A 10,869-nucleotide genomic window follows, 5' to 3' on the forward strand; every position below is an offset into this window, starting at 1 on the left:
ACTTGACCTACTGCTTCCATGTAAATCTCAGACTGAGAAAAATGCGATCTCCCACTATCTGCAAGTATGGCCAATGGCATAACACCTTATTGACATGTAAATTCAACCAACCAATCTTAATACATAAACGTTAGAATACATACTTATCTTTAATATAATATTACATTTCACAGAATTTACGTAAATGAGAGATGTTATAACAAATAATTATGCCAATGTCAAAGGTTTTATTCATCAAATTGATTCCAATACTACTACCAAATGCCCCTCAAATACTGTAATGGAGTGAGTCCACGTTGCCCCCACAACCATTATAATTCTTTATATAAAATATAATCTGACCTTATTTAGTTGAATATCAGTAATGAATTAATCCTTATCAACAACTATATATATATCAAGTGGCATTTTTTAACCTCTTCTCACCTCATGCTTCTGACAGAGTTGGCCGTTACCTCACGCTTTTGCTTAGTTTGATTTGTGACCCTGGTGAAACCATATTAAATAAATATTTAAAATCTAGAACAGACTCATTTAGGCTTTTATATAACTTATAACACTGTTAACTCCAATGTGTAATTATTCATCTACATTATGAAGATGCCGCAGGCGCTTAAAACAGTAGGATTCTAACGACTTAAGGTTAGAGTTAGAATTCCTATGGCCCATAACACCGGTACACTATTTCATGACTCTTATCCACTCATATGGCTGAGAGAGATATAATATAGCTGCCAGTGACGATTGTCGTAATGAGTAGACCAAGGTGCAGCGTGTTGAGTGCTCATGATAAATATTATTTTAACTAAGAACACTAAAGAAAAGGTTCCGGACTGTAGGCCGTCTCAGGAGGTTCTGTACCGGGGACCGTCGCTACAGGCTCCGCACCATGGATCACCACTGGAGGCTTCGTGCCATGGATCATCACTGCAGGCTCCGGGCCATGGATCATCTCTACAGGCTCCGGGCCATGGATCATCACTGGAGGCTTCGTACGTGGAGCCGGAATAGGTGTCACCGGACTAGGGAACGTTGCTGGAGGCTCCGGACTGGGGAACATCACTGAGAGTTCTGGACTAGGGAACGTTGCTGGAGGCCGGGTGCGCAGAGCAGGCATAGTGGGCCTTGGAGACGCACTGGAGGTCTGGAGCTTATGACTGGCACAACCCGTCCTGGCTGGATACTTATTTTAGTCCGGCAAGGGCGGGTCGCTGGCACAGGACGAACTGGGCTGTGCAGGCGCACTGGTGACACAGTGCGTAGAACTGGCGCAGGATATATTGGGCCGTGGAGGCGCACTGGAGGTCTGGAGCTTATGACTGGCACAACCCGTCCTGGCTGGATACCCCCCGTAGCCCGACAAGCACGGGGCGTTGGAACAGGTCGCACAGGTTTGTGTTGGCGAACTGGGGGTACCATGCGTAGAGCTGGCGCAGGATAACCTGGGCCGAAGAGACGCACCAGAGACCAGGAATGCTGAGCAGGCACAATCCTTCCTGGCTGAATGCCAACTCTAGCACGGCAACTGTGGGAAGCTTGCACCGAGCGCACCGGGCTGTAGCTGCGCACTGGCAACACAGTGCACATCCCCACATAACACGGTGCTTGCTCGATCACTCGCTCCCCACGGTAAGCACGGGGAGTTGGCTCAGGTCTCCAACCTGACTCTGCCAATCTCCCCGTGTGCCCCCCCCAAAAAAATTGGGGGGGGGCTGCCTCTCGCACTTGCCTCGTGGTTGGTATAGTGCCTCATAATAACGTCGTTCTGCTCTTGCTGCCTCAATCTCCTCCCTCGGGCGATGATACTCCCCAGCCTGACTCCAGGGTCGTTTTCCGCCCAGAATCTCCTTCCATGTCCAGTTGTCCTGACCACGCTGCTTGGTCTTATTGTGGTGGGATCTTCTGTGACGATCGTCGTAATGAGTAGACCAAGGTGCAGCGTGTTGAGTGCTCATGATAAATATTATTTTAACTCAGAACACTAAAGAAAAATAACAAATAACAGAAAACGACCGTCACGTTACAGAGCTGTGCAAAAACAAGATCCCACAAACCCAGGTGGAAAAAAACCCTACTTAAGTATGATCTCCAATTAGAGACAACGAGGACCAGCTGCCTCTAATTGGTGATCATCCCAAACAAACCAACATAGAAATACAAAAACTAGAACCTAACAACATAGGTATAGAAAACATAGAATAAACCCCCCTGTCATGCCCTGACCTACTCTACCATAGAAAATAACAGTTTACCATGGTCAGGACGTGACACTGCCTCAAACTTTTATGACACTCTGAAGTAAATTGTTTAGCAGCTGAGCAGGCTTCAATAAAACTGATATGCAATGAATAGTACTTAACACCAACACCTTGTAATAAACAATTTATCATTTATTATTAAATCGTTTATTCACAATTTTTTAATCATTACTCACATGTTAGTAAGCTAGTTATTCACACATTTATAAACCAATTTTAATGTATTTAATAATGATTTATAAGATCATTCATAATATGTTAAATTAAGGCACCTATAAACTGTGTATTAATCCTTAGTTAAGTCTTCTTGCAAGGCCTTATCAAAAGGCTATATATACTTTATAAATACTTTATAAAAGTTTTGAGTGTAATTTCTCACAAAAAGATGGGCAAGCCATAGGTAGAGATTCCAGCTATACATGTGTTTTGAATGTTGCCATAAATGGTACTTCAACACTTGCTTAAAGGTGTTGTGAATGGTTTAACAAAAGTGTTATCTATTTTAACTTTATTTAACCAGGCAAGTCAGTTATTTAAGAACAAATTCCTATTTTCGATGACGGCCTAGGAAAAGTGGGTTAACTGCCTTGTTCAGGGGCAGAACAACAGATTTTAACCTTGTCAGCTCGGGGATTCAATCTTGCAACATTTCGGTTACTAGTCCAACACTCTAGCCCCTAGGCTACCTGCCACCACATGTATATCCCCTTCAAATAAAGTTTTACCAAAATAACAACTAATCCCGAAACAATTCATTTGTTTCTCCAAATTGGAGATTAAATTTCAGATGCATCTTTAAGATTTGATGTACTAGTGTGATTTGTATTTGTTAAAAGACATAGGTTCCTGGTATCAAATCAACACTTTTTTTCAAGTCAATCATTTTACAGCTTTTAATATCTATGGTATATTTTCTGTGAAACATCTGCAATCAATTGTTGTGTAAAAGATATTTATTTCCAATTGGTTCAGATGAATTAATGTGGCATTCTGTTTATTTCAGATCCAGCATCTCATTCCATCCCCCCCACTAGCAAAATGAAGATTCCCAACTTATTAGCAACAATGTGACAATGTCATGTATTAATAAAGTCACTGTTGGAAACATCATAGGGGGCACTGCAGGAGACATGTTGAGTAGGCAAGGCAAACAATCTTTTAATTTCTTAGGCTATGCTATTCTCATCTCTGCAGTCAAGGCTTATTGTTTTAAGCCTTTGAAGTGATTGAGTATCGGCCAACTCTTCCAAACAGCTGCCACAACATATTTTCTAGACACGTTTGTGGATAGAGAGAGTCTTCTTACAATGCAGATTATTCAAATGGAGTTCATGACATTAAAGGTATTTTAATGGGCAGGTGTGTAGATATCTTACATGATATTTAACATTTGTCATTGTATCAGAGGGACATGTTTCTCTTAGATCCACAGTTGGCTATAAACTTTCCTTAGAATCAGTTTACCAAGTCCTCAATTTAACCATTACGGGGGAAATTACAAAAAACTGATTTTAGATCAATGTAAAAGTTATTCTGTGCTTAGCTGACACTCCAGGCTAGAGGGCACACCTGTACACTCGGTAACAAAGGCCAAAGCTGAGGATTCTCATAATGGAGTGAGCAGTGCAAAGGAGTGGTAAAACAGTACATGGACAGGAAGGGGTAAAGGTGAGCTGTAGATGAATGCAGTGGACCAAGACCAGGCCTGGAGAGCTGCTGGCAGTGTGAACAGGCTTTTTTCACTAACAAACACCTGATTGGTTTGAATCAAGACTATGAGGAGTTGATTCGTTGAATCAGCTATGATAGAGCTGCTGTGGAACAAAAGTCTGTCCACCTTGCAGCTGTCCAGAACCGTTGCAGAACCCTGATGGTAACATCATAAGGACATCAATGATATCACAGAGTGCCAAACCGTGATGCTATTGTTAACCGCCAGCTGTCCAGAACCGTTGCAAAACGCTGATGGTAACATCACAATGACATCAATTATATCACAGAGTTGCTTAATAGTGGTTATAGTGTTTGGCTAATAATAGAAAGGTTGCTAGTTCTAATCCCTGAGCTGACAAGGGTTTCTCAGGGGGAGTTGGGATATGGGAAGAAGAAAAAATACCATTACAAATGTAAATCACCCATCATAATACATGTTTAAATCCGACTAACTCCTTGAAGTTTGCAGTTGTATAAAAAAAAAAACAGTATTTTGCTCAAAACTGTTTTTTGTTTTTTTACCCTTAAGCGTGTGTACATTACTGTATTTATACCTAGGATATTGTTTTTCTACAGGAAAAGTAAAACAGAAATAGCTGGAGTGCCTCTTTAAGGCTGTTGTATCTCACAAAATGGTGTTATTGTGACAGGCATGAGTTGCCTGCGAGTCCTCAACCATTGGCTTACAACAGCGGGTTTTTTTGTACCATGATTTAATCCATTACAATGTCCCCCCGGTAAAGGTCTATATTGGGATGTATAATGTCACATGCAGTGGCAGGGATCCACATAACAGTCCTGGTATCCTTTTTGAAAGACTTGGAGTGGCCAAAGCAAGGGCTCAGCTCATTCAAAACTTATTTTCCATGCAGGCAACATATCGCAATGGTAAATCTATTACAGTAGCCAATGTCAGCCAAAGTGAGGACAGGGTTGACTAAAATGGTCAAAATATTGTGCTGTCCTACACCGGATTCCTCTGTGTTCCACAGTATATGTTGTCGGAGCTTTACTTTTACAGCAAGTCTATGAAAGGCTGACATGTCTAATTAAAAATATTGCTTAAAAGTATAAAGAAATGAATCCAAAGGTCAGTTATTGTATCTTTTAGAAAGATTTACATCCCAATAACCACCCAATCAAACAGATCTGACTTTGGGGAAACAAACCATGTTCTTGGAACTCCAGTTCAATATCATGAGGTTAAAGACAACAGTAGAACAAAACCTGATTATTTACAAGCCCTATCAATCACCTTGTCTTCAATATTGCCATGTTCACAAACTGGGTGTCAGGAGTAAATGTAACCAACACAGCACAATCGTTTGGCTTTATTACCCCCCTGTCAAAGAGTATCAAACCAGATCTACTGCCGTTTGAGCTGTGCACCAGTGGGATATGGCCATATACAGACTAGACATGGCCAAATACAGACCAGTGTCAAATACACACTTCTTCTTTGGACAGCTATATATTTAGACGTTCACATGTAATGACAACACAGATCCTTTTAAGACAGGACAAGTTCATAACAAAAGAGAACATTGATGAAAGCGGTAATCCCATCCCCTCCCCTCAAGGGTTAGGGTTGTCCTGCAGCTGTTGAGTGTACATACATCTTGGGTAGCAGGGGACTGGTCCAGACCAGCCTTAGGAAAGAGTGACATCACAGTCCGTTAGAGCAGTGGTTCCAAAACTGTGTATATACAGTACTAGTCAAATGTTTAGACACACCTAGTCATTCAGGGTTTCTCTTTATTTTTTACTATTTTCTACATTGTAGAATAGTGAAGACATCAAAACTATGAAATAACACATATGGAATCATGTAGTAACCAAAAAAGTGTTAAACAAATCAAAATATATTACATTTTTTATTTTGGAGATTCTTCAAAGTAGCCAGCCTTTGCCTTGATGACAGCTTTGCACACTCTAAATAGCACCCACAAAACACCAGTCTCAACATCAACAGTGAAGAGGCGACTCCGGGATGCTGGCCTTCTAGGCAGATTTGCAAAGAAAAAGCCATATCTCAGACTGGCAAATAAAAAGAAAGATTAAGATGGGCAAAAGAACACAGACACTGGACAGAAGAACTCTGTCTAGAAGGCCAGCATCCCAGAGTCGCCTCTTCACTGTTGATGTTGAGACTGGTGTTTTACAGGTACTATTTAATGAAGCTGCCAGTTGATGACTTGTGAGGCGTCTGTTTCTCAAACTAGACACTCTAATGTACTTGTCCTCTTGCTCAGTTGCGCACCGGGGCCTCCCACTCCTCTTTCTATTCTGGTTAGGGCCAGTTTGTGCTGTTCTGTGAAGGGAGAGGTTCACAGCGTTGTACCAGATCTTCAGTTTCTTGGCAATTTCTCGCATGGAATAGTCTTCATTTCTCAGAACAAGAATAGACTGACAAGTTTTAGAAGAAAGGTCTTTGTTTCTGGCCATTTTGACCCTGTAATCGAACCCAGAAATTCAGATTTTCCAGATACTCAACTAGTTTTATTGCTTCTTTAATAAGGACAACAGTTTTCATCTGTGCTAACATAATTGCATAATGATCAATTAGCCTTCCCTGTAGCTCAGTTGGTAGAGCATGGTGTGTGCAATGCCAGGGTTGTGGGTTCGATTCCCACGGGGGGCCAGCACAAAAAAAAGAAATGTATGCATTCACTACTGTAAGTCGCTCTGGATAAGAGCGTCTGCTAAAATGACTACATTTTTTTTTTTTTAATCATTTTAAAATGATAAACTTGGATTAGCTAACATAACATGCCATTGGAACACAGGAGTTGCTGATAATGGGCCACTGTACGCCTATGTAGATATTCCAGCTACAAAATTAATTTACAACATTAACAATGTCTACACTGTATTTCTGATCAATTTGATGTTATTTTAATGAACAAAAAATGTGCTTTTCTTTCAAAAACAAGGACATTTCTAAGTGACCCCAAACTTTTGAATGGTAGTGTATATTTTTCTTAATTCCATTTCTTTACTTTTAGATTTGTGTGTATTGTTGTGAATTGTTAGATACTACTGCACTGCTGGGGCTAGGAACACAAGGATTTCACTACTCCTGCAATAACATCTGCTAAATATGTGTATTTGACCAATACATTTTGATTTGATTTTGAATTCAAATCACAAGTCTGGAGATTAATGAACCATTTCTTTGTGGATTTTGAGGTTATTGTATTGTTTTCTTCCCGTCACACCGACACGGCAATGCCTCTTCCCCCTCAGAACATTAGGCATGAGCTTCAGACCCTCAGAAAGTTCTACAAATGCACTATTGAGTGCATCACCGCTGGCTGCATCACCGCTTGGTATGGCAACCGCTTGGCATCCGACCATAAGGCGCTACTGTCACGGTCGTCGTTGGTAATGGAGGACCAAAACGCAGCAGGTATGTGTACGCTCATCTTGACATTTATTAACTCAGAATGAACACACCAAAACAACAAAACGAAACAAACTTACGAACAACGAAACAGTCTTGAAAGGCTCACTCGGCATAACAAGAAACAATCTCCCACAATTACACAGACAAACACACCCAACTAATATAGGACTTCCAATCAAAGGCAACACCACACAGCTGCCTTCAATTGGAAGTCCACCCCAATTAACCAAACATAGACATACAACCAACTAGATCAACATAGAAATACGTAAACAAGGAACAGTGCCCAAAAACCCCGGAATACATAAATCAAATGCCCTTTTAGAAAAACCACCACCCCGAACCACATAAACCAAATACCCTCTGCCACGTCCTGACCAAACTACAATAACAATTAACCCTTATACTGGCCAGGACGTGACAGCTACAGAGGGTAGTGAAAACAGCTTAGTACATCACTGGGGCTGAGCTCAATGCCAATCCAGGACCTCTATACCAGGCAGTGTCAGAGGAAGGACCTAAAAATTGTCAAAGACTCCAGTCACCAATTCATAGACTGTTCTCTCTGCTACCGCACAGGAAACGGTACCGATGCACCAAGTCTGGAACCAACAGGTCCGTGAACAGCTTCTACGCCAAAGCTATAAGACTGCTCAAATAGCTACCGGGACTATCTGCATTGACCCTTTCTGCACTAACTTTGACTCATCACATACCCTGCTGCTACTATTTATTATCTGTAACTTTACCCCTACCTATATGTACATATCTACATCAATTACCTCATACCCCCCGCACATCGACTCGGTACTGGTATCCAGTGTACAAGTTATCGTTACTCATTGTGTATTTATTCCTTGTATTATTATTTTTCTATTATTTCTCAATTTTATTGTCTGTATTGTTGGGAAGGGCCTTAAGTAAGCATTTCACTGTTAGCCTACACCTGTTGTTTACGATGTAACCAATACAATTTGATTTGATTTTGGAAGATCCACTTACGGCCAGGTTTCAGCCTCCTGGCAGAGGCAACCAGGCTTTTGAAAACAGGGGTGGCAATAATTTTTACCCCTTATCTTTTTGGGAAATTGTTGCATTACTTGTTAAACAAAATCTCTTTACCTGAGCAATTGTATCAGCATAAAATAATATAATTTTCCCCAAAATATTTTTGCTCATGATTTGTATTCTTTATTTTATACTTTTTTTGCGCAGTTTTCATTTTGGACTACATGTGGCATGGTAGACATAGTGGAGATCTGACATCAGACGATTTTGATTTAATACCTGCTGACAAAGATCTACAGGCTGGGCTCATTGCAACTTGAAGCCCCTGGTATGTAGATAAGTGTAACATTACTGAATACCTGAAATTATTTTGTCTTAGTCGTAAACTGGTATAGACTAATGTTATCATTAAAGAAGTATGGTTCAAGTGAACGCTGACAGTATAATTCCACCGTGTCTAATTTTGATAAATCCTATAATAAATGTATTATCATAATGAGGACAGTGGAAGGCAAGTTGATAAATATATTTGATGGGAGCATTGAGAGTAACATTTACTGTAATATCACAAACCAATTATGCTGATACTAGATTGCACTGGTCATCCTGTTCCCTTAAGAGAGAGACACAGGCACATTCTCACACAGACAGGCACACACACTGGTAGACCAAGAATGTAAAGTACCAGGGGAAGCCCTGGCAGCATGCGGACTACTGCAGTGATTCTCTTACTACACACTGACAGGTTCTGTCTCTGTCTCACAGACAGACAGGAGGAGAGGTTCTGTCACTGACTCACAGACAGCCAGGAGGAGGAGAGGTTCTGTCTCTGACTCACAGACGGCCAGGAGGAGAGGTTCTGTCTCTGACTCACAGACGGCCAGGAGGAGAGGTTCTGTCTCTGACTCACAGACAGCCAAGAGGAAAGGTTCTCTCTCTGACTCGCAGACAGCCAGGAGGAGAGGTTCTGTCTCTGACTCAAAGACGGCCAGGAGGAGAGGTTCTGTCTCTGACTCACAGACAGCTGTCACGGTTATCGTCGGTGAAGGAGGACCAAAATGCAGCAGGACTGTGTTTGTTCATTTTGAACATTTATTAAATCAAAATGAACACAAAAACAACAAAACGAACTCACGATATACCAACAGTCTTCTCAGGCTCATACATGCTAGACAAGAAACAATCTCCCACAAATACACAGACAAACACACCCAACTAATATAGGACTTCCAATCAAAGGCAACACCACACAGCTGCCTTCAATTGGAAGTCCACCCCAATTAACTCAACATAGAAATAGATTACCTAGACTAAACATAGAATTACATAAACAAGGAACAGTGCCCAAAAACCCCGGAATACATGAATCAAATGCCCTTTTTAGAAAAACCACCACCCCGAACCACATAAACCAAATACCCTCTGCCACGTCCTGACCAAACTACAATAACAATTAACCCTTATACTGGCCAGGGCGTGACAACAGCCAGGAGGAGAGATTATGTTACTGAGTCACAGACGGCCAGGAGGAGAGGTTTTGTCACTGACTCACAGACAGCCAGGAGGAGAGATTCTGTTACTGACACACAGACGGCAAGGAGGAGAGGTTCTCCGATTGTTTCCCCCCGACTAGTTCAGTCAAAAGAACATATCTATCGACACATTTTGTTCATTTGATTCAGTAATGCCCCCCTACTGGTGAACGTTGAACTGAAGACTTGAAAGAGTCCGGATTCAAGAAGCCTCTTGTTCTCTTTACATTTACATTTACGTCATTTAGCAGACGCTCTTATCCAGAGCGACTTACAAATTGGTGGATTCACCTTATGATCTCCAGTGGAACAACCACTTACAATAGTACATCTATATCTTTTTTTGGGGGGGGGGGGGTTAGAAGGATTACTTTATCCTATCCCAGGTATTCCTTAAAGAGGTGGGGTTTCAGGTGTCTACGGAAGGTGGTGATTGACTCCGCTGTCCTGGCGTCGTGAGGGAGCTTGTTCCACCATTGGGGTGCCAGAGCAGCGAACAGTTTTGACTGGGCTGAGCGGAAACTGTGCTTCCGCAGAGGTAGGGGGGCCAGCAGGCCAGAGGTGGATGAACGCAGTGCCCTTGTTTGGGTGTAGGGCCTGATCAGAGCCTGAAGGTACGGAGGTGCCGTTCCCCTCACAGCTCCGTAGGCAAGCACCATGGTCTTGTAGCAGATGCGAGCTTCAACTGGAAGCCAGTGGAGTGTGCGGAGGAGCAGGGTGACGTGAGAGAACTTGGGAAGGTTGAACACCAGACGGGCTGCTGCGTTCTGGATGAGTTGTAGGGGTATAATGGCACAGGCAGGGACCCCCGCAAACAGGGAGTTGCAGTAATCCAGACGGGAGATGACAAGTGCCTGGATTAGGACCTGCGCTGCTTCCTGTGTAAGGCAGGGTCATACTCTGCGAATGTTGTATAGCATGAACCTACAGGATCGGGTCACCGCCTTGATGT

Source organism: Salmo salar, chromosome ssa03 (assembly GCF_905237065.1).
Source record: "Salmo salar chromosome ssa03, Ssal_v3.1, whole genome shotgun sequence".
NCBI lineage: Eukaryota > Metazoa > Chordata > Actinopteri > Salmoniformes > Salmonidae > Salmo > Salmo salar.